Source organism: Halyomorpha halys, unplaced genomic scaffold (assembly GCF_000696795.3).
Source record: "Halyomorpha halys isolate HHAL.00 unplaced genomic scaffold, Hhal_1.1 Scaffold1297.1, whole genome shotgun sequence".
Classification (NCBI taxonomy): domain Eukaryota; kingdom Metazoa; phylum Arthropoda; class Insecta; order Hemiptera; family Pentatomidae; genus Halyomorpha; species Halyomorpha halys.
The window spans coordinates 12,593-31,687 of NW_027108548.1; the positions used below are offsets into that span (position 1 = coordinate 12,593).

The 19,095-nt window shown below is 30.5% G+C and overlaps 1 long non-coding RNA gene across 1 annotated transcript in view; it reads left to right on the forward strand.

Moving 5' to 3' along the window:
* The first annotated feature begins 859 nt into the window (after nt 1–859).
* Nucleotides 860–19,095, forward strand: part of LOC136795636 (uncharacterized) — an 80,537-nt gene continuing 62,301 nt past the window's right edge. Inside the window, exon 1 of the long non-coding RNA XR_010843271.1 lies at nt 860–1,023. This is a non-coding gene — a long non-coding RNA (uncharacterized lncRNA). The remainder of the gene's footprint in view (nt 1,024–19,095) is intronic.

Consider the following 19,095-nt stretch of genomic DNA (forward strand, 5'->3'; position numbering starts at 1 on the left):
TGATCAATTCCAGCTCTATTCCTTAAAACTCAAGTATGTGATAGATTGTAATATTAGTCAATAAATAAATAATACTCATCAGAAGCCAGTTACTTTGTGTTACTTAATTCATTACGATCCGGGTTCAAATACGCCTAATTACACGATAATCATTTACTCTTTCCTTGTAGCCGTGAGTCAGGACTGTGGGTTTGGAAGCCCTCCGGGGTCCACCCAGCCTCATTAACTGGGTACTCTTAATTAGGTAAAAATTTGGCTTTCGAGCAATATTCTGAACAAATCATCTCATTGCACAACCGTTTGTCTAGTACAGGGGTTGTAGCTATATACATATTTAATTTTTATTTTCTTTGAAGCCACTTCAAATTAAATTTAAATAATGTTTTATATCCCTCTTTGAATCGTAAATGTATTTTATGAAGAGGTCCCAGATTTTTTTGTTAAATCACACTCAAATATAACAACTACGAACTTGTATAATAAAAACATATTTATTCAAAATTTTATTTAACATATCTATCCAAAGTTTTTCTTAAAAAATGTTTTTCAAATAATAACTTTAGGAATTGTTTTGGGGATATTTTTTTAACATCATTATTTCTATTAGTCCTTTCCTAATTAAATCGTATATTACAGCTAGTTCACCCTTATCATTTTCAACAAATGAAGTTATATTTTATTTGTCTTAATATTGTGTAAAAAAAAGTTGTAATAGTGTATGCAACTATCATGTTCTGTTTTCTGTCCATTACTGAGGAAGTTTTGGAATTCATTGTAAAGCCTTGGTTGATTTTTATTGACTTAGACGCTTTGTTAAACATAATGTTAAATAACCATTTTATTTATGTATTGCAGTGCCGACAAGACTACAAAGCAGCTTATCTGTCTCATGCTCAGACGCCCAACAATACGGCAACTCTAGCGGCGTACATAGATTCCCACAACACATATGTCACGCAGCTACATGCAACCAATGCCATGGTCGAAACCTACAGTAGAGAAACTCTCCCAGATCTCCTAGGAGTAAGTTTTAACCAGCTCTATATTATTTTAAATTAATAACATTCGTATGTTCCTTTACAACATTATATATTATGCTATAAATTTAAAAAAAAGAAGATAGTAAATATCATTTTATATAAACTGACTTTACAGTTTGAAACTCATTAAAAAAACAAGTATGTGTATTTCTCCAAGTTGAAAGGAAGTTAACGAGCTTAAAGATCAGAAAGGGGTTCTATTTTCTTCTTATAAGTTTGCTTCGGCATGATAAAAGCTTATAAAATAAAAGAAACTAGAAAATGTCAAAGATCAGAAGAAAGAAAATTTTATAATTTATACCAAGGTAGAGTCACTTATTATAAAAAAAATTAAATTTAGGTAGAAAGTAAAGCTGAAATAAGAGATAAAAGGATTTGAATCATTTCTTACAATGGAGCAAGTATTCTTGTAAAAAAAAAAATTCATATTTGAAGAATTTAAACTTGATTTATTTTTAAAAAGTATCTACTGAAGAAAAAGTCTCTATATTTTAAACAACGACAACCAGGAATAATTCTGAGATTGTAAAGTATTTTATTTAAAATACCGATTTCACATAAGATGAACTTATGATTTTATTAATGCTTTCGTATTACAATATACAAAGAATTAAAGATAAAGAAAAACAATAATTCTGTAATTAAAATAAAACGTCATTTACTTGTTTCAAGATTTTGATTTAGTTTGACTATGATTAATATTTTAAGTTACGAATTTAAACCAAGAAGCTTCTTTTATATTACTAATTTACCAAATTAATATTATTTATCTAATATGTTTAATCTAAGTAACCACTCAAACCGAGGTTCTAACTCACATGCTCATATTACGTATAACAAATGTCAGTTTGATGGTTAAAGCTTCGTTTCATTTGGAAAGAGCCAATTAAACTAATTGCATATTCCTCTAATAATTACCACTGATAATAATGCCAATTATTTCGTTCTGCTATATTATATTTATAATGTTATCTTTTAATATCAATAATTAATTAGTTTTGTGGATTTATAAATCTATAAAGTTTAGTGTATTTTCGGTTCGCTAAGTCTAAAAAATCAGAGTTGATGACAGTAAAATGTATTGTCTCCTAAAAAGTAATATGAAAAATCAATTTTCTTTTTTATGTTGAGTCTTATTTAATTTTTTTTTTGTGATTCAATTGAAAACATTGTATTTTGCATTTCCCTTATTCCATTGGTATGAATACTGTTTAAAAATTAAAAAAAAAAATTATTGCTTTTAAAACTCCACACCTAATATTTGATTCTTATACTATTAGTAAATTAGTTTGATAATCCTACTTATCTAGTTTATGTGTTAAAAGAATTATGTGAGCGTAAGGGTACGTCCAAGATGCAAGCTGGTTTTCTGAGTCACATGGTACTTGTATAATGTTAAGTGTTTTCTTCTTTTCCCTTTTATTTTTATTTTTCACTGAGAAAATTGTTTCGAGTATTAAGAACCAGAATAAAGTGAAATTAGTAAAAATGGAGAATGATAGTGTGTCTATCTGGTATCCACCTTTCTGACGTACGCCTGGAACATTGTTGGTGCGTCAATTTCAAATAGTTTTTCTTAGTGGATCATTAATGCTGGAGAATACTTTAATAAAAACAGTCAATTTTTTTAATAATTTATTTATTGTTATTTACAACTGTATACATATATACACATCAAGTAAATTTCCTGTAATATATTATGACATGATACAAACATGTGGAGAATCTACCCATTGATAGAACTCCAAAAACATTTCTAAAGGAGAAGATCTCGAGGCCATCTTCTTTTCAGGCACGTAGGAGGATTATTAGGTAGTAAAGGAGAAGCCAGGTTAGAAACGAGTTGGTTTCAGTCCATTTTAAATTTCATTTTTATACCACACACGAAAGTAAGCGGTCTGAGCGGCAGGTAGTCTTAAACCAAAATGAATAAATCATCAAACAAACATCTTAATTTTTAGCTAGTAATTAGTTTGAGTTTGGCTTCCAGTGCAAGTCTGCGCGCAGGTGCATTATGACCAATCCCACTTAGTATTTTTTTTATAAGAGTAAATAACAAAAAACGCATGCCTGCTAGGAAACGATCGGTACACTCTGTCTGACTCACAAAACCAGCGTGCTTCTCGGACGTACCCGAAGTCGATCTCTATCGAATCACTGGCATAATATTTGGTTTTGTTATTTGTAATATCTGGTATTTCTCAAATAAATATATACTTTTTTAATTAATAAAATATTTTTATTACCCTAAAATTTTTGTGGCTATTTATACAGTTACTTTTCTAATCGTTTCAATTAATTTATATTTGCAATCAGGATTAATGATAATATTTTAGGAGCTTCAACGTATCCTCAATCAGTTTATTTTTGTCATTAAGAATTAGATTAGGTATGTTCATTTGAAATTACCCAAATCATCAACGTATTTTCGATTGGTCTTCAAAATCTTTCGTTTATGTTTTTCTGTTGCAATTTTACCTTTTCTATGAACATCTACACTATTCTTTGCCAAAATGTGATCCGGGAAGAGTTTGGTGGGGTCACGTACTGAACTGGTTTTTGTTGCGTCTGGTGCACCCGGTTTTACTTGATAGCATTTTAAAATGAACTATTTCCAATTTCATATAAATGGTTGAGAGCAAAAGTTGTGTAAGTCATTCTTCTCTTATCAAAAATATAATCATATATCAATTACTGCCCAAACTGGATATCAATCCTCCCATTATAAACTCCCTGACCTTCGAAACCCTCTAGTTTCTTACTTAGCTTATTTTTATATTCCTAACAATCCTCCGAGGAGCATGAAAAGATGGCCTCGAGACCTTGTAGGGTAGAAATATGATTAGCGTGCTACCAATAGGTAGTTTATCTACATGTCTCCATTCATTTGTCTTACATCAATTATACTTGATGTATTTATAAGTATAAGTAGTTGTAAATAGCAATAAATAAAAAAAAACAATTACTGAGTGTATCTTCTACTTTTTTTGAAAGGTTAGGTAAGCTTCTGACTTAGTAGTTTTAATAGAAAAAGATGCTTATTCCAAACCAAAAACTTTATAGAATTTCCCTTAAAGATTTTAATATCTAGAGACTTCAGATTTGACTTACACTTTTTTTGCATTCAACGGTTCATATTTGCATGAAATCGCATTTTGAGAATTTCTCGACACAAAATAAACATACTTTTTAATGTGGAACTGCTTCTTTATACCTAATTGGTGTAATCTATAGATTAACTTTGATTTATATTTCTTTACGAATCACTTTTCTTTATGTTTATTATTATTTTGTTCAAGTGCTAAAGAAATAAATGAATGAATGAATTTGATTTTTTTTATATAAGTTTGTTTTTTTGTGTGCATGTGTATTTTTAATTAGTATGTTCCTCTCTCATGATTCGGATTAAATTTATTAATCAATATTTAGCTATTTAGATTTTATTTACTTGTCTATACTTGAGTGTTTTAACATTGTTGGTTATTGTTATGATGTATCTATACGTCCTTCCGTTCACAGTTGTTTGTACATTATTGTGTGGCTTATGAAGGAGTAATGGCCCCGATACATATAATTGATTTAAACTTAAAGTAATTCATAAATAGAAGATTGTTTCACATCAACTTATAAAGCAAAAGTTCAATAAAGTTTTTAGATTATTTCATACCCGTTTGATTTTTATTCTAAAAGATGGTAGATAATGCATATTGTTAATTTAAATGGACAATCAATTGTCATAAGAAAACCGAATTGATTATTAGTTTAAAAAATATAGATAAAATTAAGATTTCAGTGTTGCCTTATATAGAAAAAATGCATATATAGTACCGAATATAAAGCACGACATTAAAATTAACCAAGATTAATAACATTTAAAGTAAAAATTACATGAGTTTATTGTATATATGTAGAATACTGAGGTATATATATATATATATACCTCAGTAAACCTGAACCTATGCACGACTGCGAGACCTAGGGTCTAAGTGGTACCCTAGAAGCAGAATCCAGATATTTGAAAGAATCCCATCTCATTCGAAATTCCTTAGCTAGGTGCGCTTGGAAAAAAAAAACTGGAAAACGTTGTGACATTAATAATACCGTCCAAAGATAGACCACAGGCCCCTATTATAATCCATTGAAAATTAAAATAATATTTTTAAAAAATTTACAGATTCAAGGAATAAACTGGGGGATCCCCCATTTACCTTCTACTGTCTGCCTTTAATTAAACATTTATCTTTAAGCTCTTCATAAAGTTTTCTAACAATGCTCAAACTTTTGAAGAAGAAATATTTCAATACTTTTTACTTCTTGGCATATTTCCCTATGGTTCATCAATACTTAATATAGCTTGACAAGTGTAACATATTTATGATGCTAAGGTTAAGTTACCTTAACGCTTACCTGTTAAAATATGGTCACACTCCTGCCCTGCTTAGCCCTATTTGTTCAACAATCAGTATTGCATGAATTGTATTGACAATGATCGGCAAATGTTTATATTAAAACATTAGAAGCAGATATTAGTCAGGCTGAACACTTGTGAGACTCTCTTATTTGGTTACTAACAAATATTGTAGAAACCGAAAGTAAGGAATATCCCAATAATAACTTAGTTTTGACAAACATACGAATTTTTAGAGTTATATTTTTCTTCTTGGTAAAAGTTTGTCAGAATATTCCGTGATATGAAATGGTTGATATTAAATGATCTTAGAATAGCAATAGATATTAATACATTAGCCACATTAAAATTAGTGAAGTTTTCTTAGTATTATACTCCCAAAAAAGTCGCAAATGCTTGTTCCAGGATTCTTTTGCAACATTACATACAACAAATGATTTAGATATCTGTACCATGATCAGTAATGAGATGATGCACATCTTTTACCGTATAAATCCAGAGGTACAAATTTACCGCTATTTCATTTGTTCCATTGGTATATAAGCGGAAAAGTAGTTTTGGATGTTATAAAATAAATTACAGGTTTATTGTGAATTTCTACACTTCTTAAAACATATCTAGTCGATCTTTCGGTTTCACGATTGCAGAAATTCTTATATGATACTGAACCCAAATGAAGTATTGTAACCAACAGAGGTGTAACATATTTTTCCTCTGCATAAAATACTGCAGTATAACTGTCCCTATCTATGCTTATCCATTTGGCAATGTCATTTCTTACTATACCATACGATTTCTTTTTTTAAAGTTTAACACCAAATTTAACATATTTTAAGAGGAAGTACATATTCATGTACAAATAAAAGAATTTTGATGATTTTATTTTTTCTATAGGAGAAGGAATCATTAAAAAATCCAAAATTTTTCTTTTGCATTTTTTTTTTATTTTTAAATTTATACATAAAAAATGAAGCATTTTTATTTCCCTAAACTTGAGTATTCTAAAAATTTTCCATTTAACATTCAGTGGTTCAATTATTTTCTTTATTTAAATCCTATCGGATTATATCAGAATCGGAGGTTCAAAAACTGCTTTCGCGAGACTATTCTTTGCTATTCTGTTTCCTCGAATCTAAATCGTAGCAGTGAGCAACTTCTGGGAGATTTTTTTCCGGAAAAGTATTCCGGCTTTACCCTCCATCCGGAATTCATAAATTATTCCGAAAAGGGGGAGTATTTCATATTCAATGAATTTTAAATTACAGGCTTCAAATCCCTTGCGAAATGATCAAATCTTTTATTAAAGCTTTTTATTGAGAGGTAAAATTCTCAGTGTTACTTTACGAATTTTCCAGCCCTTAATAAAAAAAAAGAAGTGTATAGAATAGAATTGTATAGAGTTTGCTGGATGTTTATTCTATTAGATAAGGTGGCAACATCTATCGGTCAATGCTCCGAATAATTACAGAAATAAAATGCAGTTTTTTTGTTTTGTTACTTTACGATTCTAATAAGTTGAGCGTAGTAGATTCTGTGACGTTTATACAATTTAAAGCCTGACCAAAAAATAAATATATCAAAGGAAATGGAGTAAATAAATTAGAAAAGGAGGTTAAGAATTTAAATAAAATTATAATTAACTTACTATGTAATAAATTAAATGTTGATGAGTTTGACACTATAAACAAATTTAAAATGTATTTTTGTTCGGTCCACCTGTTAAATTATGCCATACTGACAAATATAATTTTTTTTTATTATTTATTTAATGTAATTTACAACTGTACAAAATAATACAATAGATAAATATGTTGTATGTTTCATATACACTTGAAAATCTTGGGAAGGAACCACCTATTGGTGGTACTTCAAACATTAATTTAAATTAGAAGGTTCCGTGGCCATCTTCTTTTCAGACGCCTCGGAGGATTATAAGGGATTGTTAAGGATGAAAGATTAAGAATTAATGGGTTAGGATGTTTAAGGAGTTTGGAATGAAAAGACGCATATCTGTTTTGGGTCAAATCTACAACGAATAGGATGTTAAGGTCTTTGTGAATGAGTCTATTTATGACGCAATAAGGAGCATCAAGGATTTTACGTAGGATTTCGGACTGTAACGATTGGATGCGGGAAGAATTTGATGGTTTGGTGGAGCCCCAGGGCTCAATTCCATATGTCCAAATTGGTCTGATTATCGTAGTGTATACTAATTTTTTGTAGTGAATGGGAAGTTTAGAGCGTTTGTTAAGTAAGTGTTGTAGCAATCGGAATCTACGAGCAGTTTCTTGTCGTTTCAGTCTTGTGTGTGGATTCCAAATAAGTCTCTTGTCAAGATGGATTCCTAAGTATCGAATCTACAAATTTAAATCACTGTTTTTATCAGTTTAATTGTTTGTTTTAATGATTCAAATGTTTTCGGAAGGAACAGTTTTAATTTTATGTTAAAATTTTTTGATGGATGTTCTTTATGGCTAATTTTCTCATTATATCTTTTTTGATAAGATATTCGTCAGTATATAATATATCATATGTTATTGATATAGCCGTAGCAAGCGCGAAGAAGTTGATACGTTACCTAATTCACATTCCTTATCAACTTCTTCACGGTATATTTGTATAGTATGTTAATATTATATAATTAGCTATTATATCATTTACATTCACTTTTATATCATTTATTATTAAACTATTATCTTGCCTACTGTTCCTTATGGATGCGAGACGTGGCATCTTACACTAAGGGATGAACAGCGCCGTAAAGTGCTCGAAAATAAAGTATAACCAGAGAATTCAGAAGCCCATGAGTTAGGGAAACTGCACCCGGTAAATATAATTCAGGTTATAGCATTATGGCGTATAGAATGGGCGTGTAAGGTTGTACGGTTTAGTAACGGGTAAACTTCTGAAAAGTAGACCGAAACGTAGATGGGAGGATTGTATTGAAACTGATTAAGTAGAATTGGTTTTCGAGAGGCATCACTGGAGGGATATATGTAAAGAACGATTGGTGGTATCGGTATCGAACCTTCGGGTTCGTTAGGCCTTTATTATTAGTAGTAGTAGTGGTAATAGTATTTTAGGAATTTTCCTGATTCTTGTTTTTCACCAGAAATAGAACGTACTCGGATCTAAGTCAAGGGTGAGGTTAGAAAAAATTAATCTTTAATATTAATGAATTTTCTGATCATGTCAGCCCCGAACAACACAGCTTACTACATTAGTTCCAGAATATTTAACGACAGATCCAGGTCCTTAATGCTTCTTAGCCTCGTATCCTGGATTAATGTTGTACAATTGTTTTAATTCCTCTCCTAGATCCTGATTTGTTCGGCTACCATCTTGTGAGTGTTGTTATCCGATGGTACGCCTATTTCTACGATACTTGCACATTTTCCTCTCATAGAGATTAGCAAAATATCAGGCTTATTATGAGGAATTGTGTGTTCGGTAATGTTGGCCTGGTCCCAATAAGCTTGACATCCCGCCTATCAATACCGCTTGCGGGCTGTTTTGTTATAATATTTTGTTATAATTATTATTATAATTTTTTATGTTATAATTATATGCTTGTTTTAATATTTTGGCTTATTCTTGATGGACGATTTTAGCCATATTTATATTATTATTGATATTATATAAACATATAGCTTAATTTCTTCTACATTTGTTTTCGCTCAATATTGATATTGAAAATTTCTCGTCCGAAAAGTAATTGTAATATTGTTTTAAGCTGATTGGCCGTATGTGAATTAGAAGTAAACAGCTAAAATTTTGATTAAGAAGATAATTTTATTAGTAGAGGTTTGCCTGAGAATTATTTTACTTTGAAATCGATTGTTTTTATTCTAAACACGTATGCTCGTTTTATGTTTCTCATATTCTTTTATCGTGTGAAAGTGAAGGTTCTCCGAAGAGGCAAAGGGGATTCAATCAAGTAGATCATTGTTGACTTGAGAGAAATATTTGCCGTTCTCTTGAGGGAATAAATGTTATCTCTTGGCTTTATATTTGCCGAATCTTTATATTTTCTAAGGAAATATTATTTTTAGTAATCTCTACATATTTTTAAATAACATATAAACAGGGTGTAACAGGATAAAGTCGACAAGCACCGAGTGACTCTACACCTCGAGTACAGCCAAAAAAGTCTACTCGACCCATTTCTGATTTTTAACCTTACGAGCATTATCTCAGTTTTTTATTTTTCTGAATAATACGTCTTTTCTTCATAAAAAAAAAGCAAAAAATCTTCTGAGCTATGGTCAGAAAGATTAGAACAACCGCTTACTGAATATTTGGTACGTATTGGTATTCTGAACTAATTTCCAATATGGTTACAATGATTTACATTTTAAGAAAATGTTGAAATGCTAAATTTTTATCTTACGGAAAGAAATTTACTAGATAATATTTTGTAAATTGTAATGATACGTCTCTTTTTTTAAAAAAGTTAAAAAGTGAGATTTGCTATAGTATACTCATTTTTGTGATTATCTTTTAATTTGTATTGAAATATAAAATGAAATGTAAAAAAAAAGTGGATGAATAAGGGAACAGGAGCGTGTAATGTAATAAAATAAAAATAAAGTAAAAAATTAGATACTATATACAATGACAGTGTTCCGTTCAAACGCAATATTCAAAACATTTGGCCAATTGCAACACCAGGGCCAGTCACACGTGCATCCTCCTTCTGGAATCCTCATCCCATCTACATTCCCCAATGCTAATCCATTCTTTCCTTTAAACATCACCTATTCCTTCATTTATTATATACCTGTATAACCAAACCTCCGCATCATTGTAATCAAATAAACAGGCATACATTGATTAACATTATAAACAGTAGTTAAGCCAATATCCTAATGTAATTTCATTTTACCTACTGGAAATGACATTGTAATTGTAACATTGAAACATAAAATGCTTTCCAGACAAAATTCTTAATGTATGAACCATGTATTTATTCTTCGGGGACATATGTCCCAGAATAAAGTTATTTTTTCATGTCATTTCATTTTTCCACATAATTACCACCATCATCTATCGATAGTCATCATCATCATTAAACCCAATCAATATTAATTAATTAACTCTAACAATAAATGTTATTTTTCAGCTGCCCTTAATATCTGTAGTGATAATAGATTTAGTTTTTAACTATTCCCTCTTGTTCATCCAATCTCTATAACTAGTCTGTTACCTTATGCCTTATTTCATTCAATTAATTTCATATAGTCCACTACTATTTCAACCAGCTATTCTCACTATAAGTGAGGTAACGCCTGGCTTTAGGTTGAATGCGCATACATTTATACACACAGTTTGGCGAATTTAATTACGATTTTGAAACATTAAAATTTAAATTAAAAGATAATTTTCTGTGAGTACAATTTAAGGTAATGAGTGTTGAAAATTGCCTCAAGTCTTGCTCTTTTTCTCACCTGTTCTACAGTTCCGCTAAAGGTTAGTTCCCGTTGTAAGTGCTCCATTACTTCCTCAAGCTTCACTGCCTAATGATATACCAAAGTTTTTATGAAACCCCAATTCAAGCTCTAGTGAATCACATAAACGGGCTAACTTGCAAATTTCAGACAACTCCTATCCATACATTAACACTGACAAGCCTTTGAAGACGTTGCTGTATTTCTAAATGAGAGTATTTCAGTATAGAAATGTTCATTGTCAACATTCAAAACCCCTTCTCGCGTGTATATGTAATCATTGGTTGAAGATTTGAAATATATTGTAACTTCTGATATATCTGTTAAGTCCCAGTCAGCGTTTGTGTAATAATTTTTGTCGGGAATTATATTATTTATATTGTCATTCCTTGCCCTGAATATTAGAAAGGACCTGTGTGTGATCAGAAGTGATGAAATCAAGGGTGATTTGTATGGCTGTCTTTTTAGAAAAAAGCTCTCTACTGATTTTAATTACATTCCTAAAAAATATATTTTAATTTTAATTTCACTTGGATTCTTTTAGACTTCGAAAGGTGAAAAGTCAGCACCGATTTCAAAGTAAACCCATTGAAACTGCTGTTACCATGATTGATGTTAATGACTTCAAAACAGTACTTTAAGCATTGTACTGCTATGGTTTGAAACGGCTATTTAATCATTAGCTTCCAGCCGAGGATCTATTGTCCCACAAATATTTTTAGACTGAAGATATTACTTTCTTCGGTTTCTTTATGTTTTCTGACATCTTTCCAAAAAGCAGACTCCTAGACGGAAAGCCAACCATGGATTCTTAACGACGCCTACAACTTCTAAATAACAAATAACGGTAAACATTTTGCGGACACCAGCAATAGAAATTAGAAAATCAGTTTTTTTCCGTAGTTCAGAGCGTGGGTAAAAAGCAGACTTTTTTGGGGGTAAAAAGGACACTCCAAGCAGTGTGTATGAAGTACGCTTTCTACTGAAGGCCAAGCCCACATTAACTTTTGGTTGGCTGGTTGGATTTTAGTAGACTATATATAATTTAAATGAAATGAAACGTGATTAAATGAAAATAAAATTCTATTATCTAAGTTACTGGTGGTGTAAGGGTGGCTGAAATTAAACATTTATTGTTAGAAGGGTTAATTAATTTTGAATAATTGGGCTAGGGATTTAATGATGTGTATGTTAATGATAAAGGTAGGTGTGGACTTACTCCATCAACAGATATTCTCTTCGTATTCCTCCACTTCTCTCTGTTGCGAGTCACTCCAGTCTTTCTACTCATTCATTTTTCTCTAAAATAATGGTGAAGGAGAATAAGGACTGCTGGTGGCAAAACAAAATACCTCTCTCATGCCCAGGTTGCTTCTCTCACCACTGAGAGCACTTGTGGTAAGTTCTGATGTTCGCTACATGGGGTGCTAGTGCTCCTACATTATGGCAGCCCCCCCCCCATTCTAAACTTTCGGTTACCCTAGGCAACCCGAAACAGTGCGTTTTACATCTTTCATAACAAAGGGGTCCCGTTCGGTTCATTTAATAAATATGAATTAATTATTTTTTACTACTATATAGTTATTATAAAGCTAGGGATTCAGTACAATGTCTAAGAAAAATAGACACTACATAACTATAGGATTTAAGTTATTTCTGTCTGTAATAAGCTTTTTGCATAGTTCAGAGGATGCAGTGCTCAAGCAGTGCGTTTTACGTCAGTCAGAATAAATATTTTTAAATTATTTTTTTCTACCATAAAGTAATTACAGAGTTTTTATAAAGCTAGGGGATCACACGTTCAGATGCAATAACGGCTAGAGATACTATAAATTCAGTATAATTAAGGAGATAATCCTATTCTGTGGATAATTAAACAACTGCGGGGATCCACTAATACGAAATATCTGGCTTTGGCATTCATTTCCATTTATAGGAACACTAATCAACCTAACCTAACACACTGATTTTCATTGAATGATTAAATAACTGAAATTAATCCAATGGTGCCGATTGAGTAATTAAAATAAATGATAAGGGTATTATAGGATCTATCGTATATTGGTATTAATTTATTCCTTTGATCATATTTCCCGCTGTTACGGCGGATAGGGGTTCAAAAGAAACCTTTGTTAGCCCAACCATAAAGAGTATAATGAATGTAAAAGAAATGTAATATTGAATTTTTTAACTGTTGCATTTTGAATAATTTAACATGAACAAACCTTTGATAAAAAATATATAAACATACAAAACATATAAACTGAAAAAAAAAAAAAAGGGACTCGACAAAACTTATAACTATTACAAAATTAAAATTCAGGTAAAACCTAAGAAAATAAACCTGATTTACATTGTCATTGGTGATATAAGATAAAAAAAAATGTCTTTTAATTAACGTGGGTGACTAGAAAAGGTACGTCAGCCCGCCGAGACGTGATAAGCAGAATGTTAGAGCTGGCTAAATGCAAACAACTAATACTGAGTTGAGAGAGGAGCTTGAGTCGGAGTATATACACAATGATTGTCAACCTAAGGAATTATTCTATGCAGTGCCTTCTTCTTCTTTTTTTTTTTAACACAATAAATTTGATATGTTTACATAATAGATTATGAAAAAGCAAATGTTGGCCATAACACCCACAAACAAAAAGTTTAAAAATAAAAACGATGTTTTATGTAATGTTTAATTGGTTTATTTACCGTAGTTTTCCTTACAATAGGGTTCATTAATATAATTCTCTAGATGGCCACCTATAAAAATTAAATAATATAGGCATGATCTGTACCTCAATAAGCCCCAATAAAACACTATAAAGTAAGTTCATCTAGTTTGAAAATTTTTTTTTTGTTCACATGCAGAATCATTTATAAATCTTAGCCATTTTATTTCTTAGTATAATTATATCTCAAAATTTTAATTCTTGTTAGGGGTTTATTAATTTATTTTTATTTTTATTAAGTTCAGATAAAATCAGACCATATCGTCGAATGAATAAAATGTTTAGTACGGGTGTGAATATTGAGGGGTGATGCAAGCAGAGATGGATTATTCTAGTAGAGAAAGAAGAGGAAAAGTGAAATGACGTAAAGAAAGAAGAATAGAATGGGTAAAGACGTGTTTGCATGTCTCTGTCTAACCTTGGCTATCATCAGACTTAAGATGTTACAGCGTAATGCACTATTCCGGTTTGTTTCTTATATATTCTGTCTCTTATTGTATTTTATGATTTTGTTTTCTCCCCTAATCATCTTTCCATGTTAGTAATATTTGTGGAAATTCCTTTTTTGTGGTCTTTCGTTTAAGCTCATATATTTGTACACACTCACTTTTTTCGCTTCAACTGATACGTTGGCTTGATATTTTCTTATCCTTTATCTAGCATCTTGTTTTTTTTTATCTATTTTTTTAAATGAAATCAAAATATGATTCACAATGTGTCAGTTTAGTAATTGTTTGAGGTGGAGGATGGCATTATTTCACAGGGAAAATTAAAAAAAAATTATTTTTATGGAAAACAGATTGCCGCAACAATATCTGTACAATAACAATATCTATATACAATAATTCAACGCATTAAAGTCCGTATAATTGTATTATGTTCATAAATGTATGTATACGTGTTATTACTTAAATACAAAATAATATTTTGTAATTATTTTACGTATAAAATGCATTCCAAATTGTGAAATTTGTTTTCCTTTATATTGTTTCTATTTTTTATTCATTTTCTTCAAGACGCTTCGGGCCCTGTTTCCCAAATCTCAGGGACTACCCACAATTTTAATATTTGTTTTTAAATATTACAATTTTCCATATTATATAAAATAACTTTTTTTTTTAATAAACAAAAAATATCTTTTTCCTAGATTTCTTGTTAACTACATCTGTTTACAATATGACCTGTCCGTGTCTTACTCCAAGTACCCCGATTGTATACTTAAACTTTGTTTAAGTTAGTTCGTGTGGAACAAGAGGGGAGTGGGTTAATTAACTCGGCCGGTGTCTGTAAAATGCTGCTAGGTTCTAGCTTGCATGGTGCATTGATAATTTAGGGGGCATTGCAATCGCGGCGTCTTCGTGGTCTTTCGGCATGCTCGACAAGGTGGCTTATCTGAATATAAGACCTCTGACCCTGACTTTATACAAAATCAAAAACGAGCCGAAAATATCGGATTATGTACATTCGGTTACGTCTATATTATTTATATTTGATTATATTTATAATTTGTATTAATTTTACATTAGAGACATATTCTGTTTACCTATAAAATGATCTTTTCTCATTTCTTGTACATATTTTCATGGAACAGGGTTAAAAGAAAAATAAATCTCTGTAAAAAGCAGTATACTTTAATTTTAATAAGTTTCACATTTTCAATTTTTTTTCTTCATCCACAAAATAACATTTTCACGCAATCGTTTTGCACATAATTAAAAATGTTTAGTAAAAATTTTACTTTTTCTTTTAAAAATTAATCTTAAAATTTTATTTCTAAGAAAACCCTAAATAGATTCTCACTTTTTTAATTACGAATTTAACTAGAATATTAAAATTTGAAAGAAAACTCATCATAAGATGAAACTATGTAAAAGTTATTCTCGTAATTTACATCGTATAACTTAAAGTAATATAGGTATACATCATCCCCTTAAAACCCCTTTTAAGTAATGAAGGAGGGAGGTGAAATGGTCATCAGCACTGTACTATCTTTAATTATTACCCCCTACAAGTTTGAAGAGGGGGGTTCTGAGCATTTGAGAACTACCTCGCAGATTTTAGTGAAATTAAGTATCCTTGTAGTTTATTTCCTCATCTATTTTATGTTTAGCAATAAACGTTCAGAGGCCGAGATATTATAAAAGTTTTCGGAGTATCACAGTGAAAATAGTAGGAGAGAAACACTTTTATTCAAAAAGCAGAGCTGCCCAACTGCATTAGGTTAATTGCATACATAGCGTACTATTAATTTTTTTGAATTATCAATATTTTAAAACTAGACTCTGTATATATATTTATAATTATAAGGAATAAATTGTTTTAAAAACCGATTAAGTTATGTCACGTTCTTACTTTAAAAATATTTAATAAAAGGTTACAGAGAGCAGTAGTTAGAAGTATAACTGTAAAGTAAAATGCGAAAATTTCGCCAAATCGCTTATTAACAGAAATATCTCTGTTGAGGAAGAATACTCCTTCGATTTTAGAAGAAATAGGAGAAGCAGTTGTTATTGGAAGCTTAGCGTGAGATCTTGTTGGAGGTTTATCGGATATCACAGATCAGAGGGACGGAGAGGGTTGAAATAAATCAGTCTTGAAGACAGATCAACAAATCTCTGAAATTATTCACATTTCGTGTTCTTCACAAATTGTACATTTCTTTTATTTATTGTTTTTATTCGTAAATTTCGTATGCATATTTATTTGACACCCACAAGGTTTTACACAATAGAAACAACTTTTTTTTTTCTCATAAGATAGAACCGATGGGTGAATTTATTATATTAACTATTATTTTCTTTTAAATAAGATTGTTTCGAATTTCTGTTCTAACTAATCACTATGTCTTAAATATAATTACAATAAGTTATAGCCTACTACAGTCCTCATTGTCTTTTGGTTTTTTGACCTGGCCATCATAAACGTTGTTAAAAAAAATAATCTGTGTAATTACCCATTTTTTTATAATACTTGAAGATAAGGGTCAATGAAAGTATAATATTAAATTTAAGAAAAAAATAGAACTTTATCTTTCAAAGTGAATCGTCTATTTTTTTTTTAATCGTAAATTATTGTAGGTTTTTAAAAGTTTTAGTCTAAAATAGGAAAATAAAAACACAAAATTAAATTTATCTCAGGTTCATATATTTATGATATAACATATTATATAACCGCTCATTCACGTTATCAATCACATGCTACTGATGAGCTAAACAGTAAAATTCGATAACATCCATTTTATCGTGTAGCAGTTACTAAATGATTACCGTGTTCCAGTAATAGGTGCTTTTATTAACCCAGAAATTCACACTATCACGCTGTTTATCGGCAACTAAAATCACCTATTACCGTTATACGTTATATCATTATTGCTGCTATCATATAATCCGTTATTGGTATCCCATTACTAAGCCGACCCATCACTTATGCATGCCCTTTATTATTTTCATGTAAAAAAATTATATTTAGAACCTGTAGAGTAAACAACCATTACTTCTCATCTTGAATTATATTCTATTTTTCTATTAAATTTCATTATAAATTTAATTATTTTTTCTAATAAGTAAGGTAAAATATTTTTATTTTTTGGGGGGTATTCAAAGGATTATAAAATGTTTTTCAGTTCATGAGAAACACGAGACCGAATGTTTGCTCAATGTGATTTAGTGGTCTGGAGAATGTTTTCCACTAGCGGACTAACTTGGCAAAGCGCCATCGGATTTCATCAGACAATCGAAGTAGGAGGTTACAATACGGTGCCATTTAAGAACCTTTCTCAATTTCTAATTCAATTGTTAATGAATCATTCGCTTAACAATTTCTAATCTTAATTAATAATTTAAAATATTGATATTGAAGGTATAAAAAAACTTGAGTGCCTTTCATGGCTCAAATTTAATTTTGAAACAAAACATTTTTTAGAACTTAAATGTATCATTGGTATTCTGAAAAAAAGGCTAATCAGATAAATTTTAACTAACCGTATTTCACACTTACACTTGGTTCAAAAATTTAGAAATAAAACACATTATATGTTAATATTTTTTTTAAAAAAAGGTTAGTGTATATACCCGTTTCTCATAATGGCGAAAATTCAAAAATAATCAAGATGTTAAATTCGTCATATTTATGGAACTCCGTTGATATTTTTATTTTATATGATTACATGTTCCCTATGTAACCGATCTAGCCTGAACCAGATATCACTCCTTTCATTATAAACTCCCTAACCACACTAACCCCCTTGTTTCTTACCTTGCATCCTTTCTGACAATCCTCCGCAGTGCCTGAAAAGAAGATGGCCGCGAGACCTGCTAATGAAAACGTCATTAGAGTGCTGCCAATGGGTAGTTTCTCTACACGCCTGTAACACTCCAATTTAACCGAGATCAGATTTACTATATGTATTTGGAGAACCTAGATCGGATTTACTAAATGTACAGTTGTAAATAGCAATAAATAAATATTTAAAAAAATATATATAAAAGATAAAACGTATTTCATTATTCTATTATTGCGTTAAATAAATAAATCCATGAATACTCTAATTACGTTGTAAAGGTCGTTTTTAAACTTCAGGAACTTTTTAAAAATGGCTCGATTACCCTAACATTCCCCTTCCCGTTTGGAGCTAATATTTCAAAAATGATAAAGGACCGTCGCTCCTCAGGGGTCTTAGTGGGGTGGGTCCGGCGGGGAAGGATTGCCACTTTTTGTGTCATAATCTCTTGTGAGATTTTGACATATCGTACATCGATCAACCGAACCGCTACTATTATCTGTATGAAAAGTCAGATAAGTTAGGCTATCACTGAGAGTGGTAGTGGAGGGTTTCTAGTCGTTTTTCCAATTTCAGTCGATTTGTAAATATTCGATTAAACTATCTTATGTCTCTACTTCCCGTTTTAAGCAAATATTTCAAAAGCTCTCTGGGGTCTTGTTGGGACGGATCTGGCCAGGAAGGATTGCCTTTATGAATGCAGCAGTAATTAGAATTATTAATTGACTTTAGAACGATATGTCTGGTTTGCACCATATCAATAATTAAATATGAACATGTTTTTTTTTTTACGCATTTCTAATGATTTTTTGTGCTTATTTCGGTCCTTCGAGTTCAAATTTTACTTTCACTTACCTATATGAGAAATTTATAGTAAGGGGTTGTTGAATTGCAATCGTGAAAAAATTGAATATCAGGCTTCCTCTAAAATACCTTTGATTTTGTGTGTTTGAAACAATAACCTATTCCATACTTTTAATGGTAGTAAGAATTAGTTAGTAAATATACAGTGTGAAAAGATTCGATAATTAACTTAAAGCAATAAGAGTAAACATATATTTCCTGGTTGAAAACAAATTTCCAGAAATATGGGTTAATATAGACGTATTATATATCGTTGGAGGGACAAAGATATTTTTTTTATTTATTTGTTGATATTTACAACTGTATAAAAAAATACAACCAGTAAATTTCATCA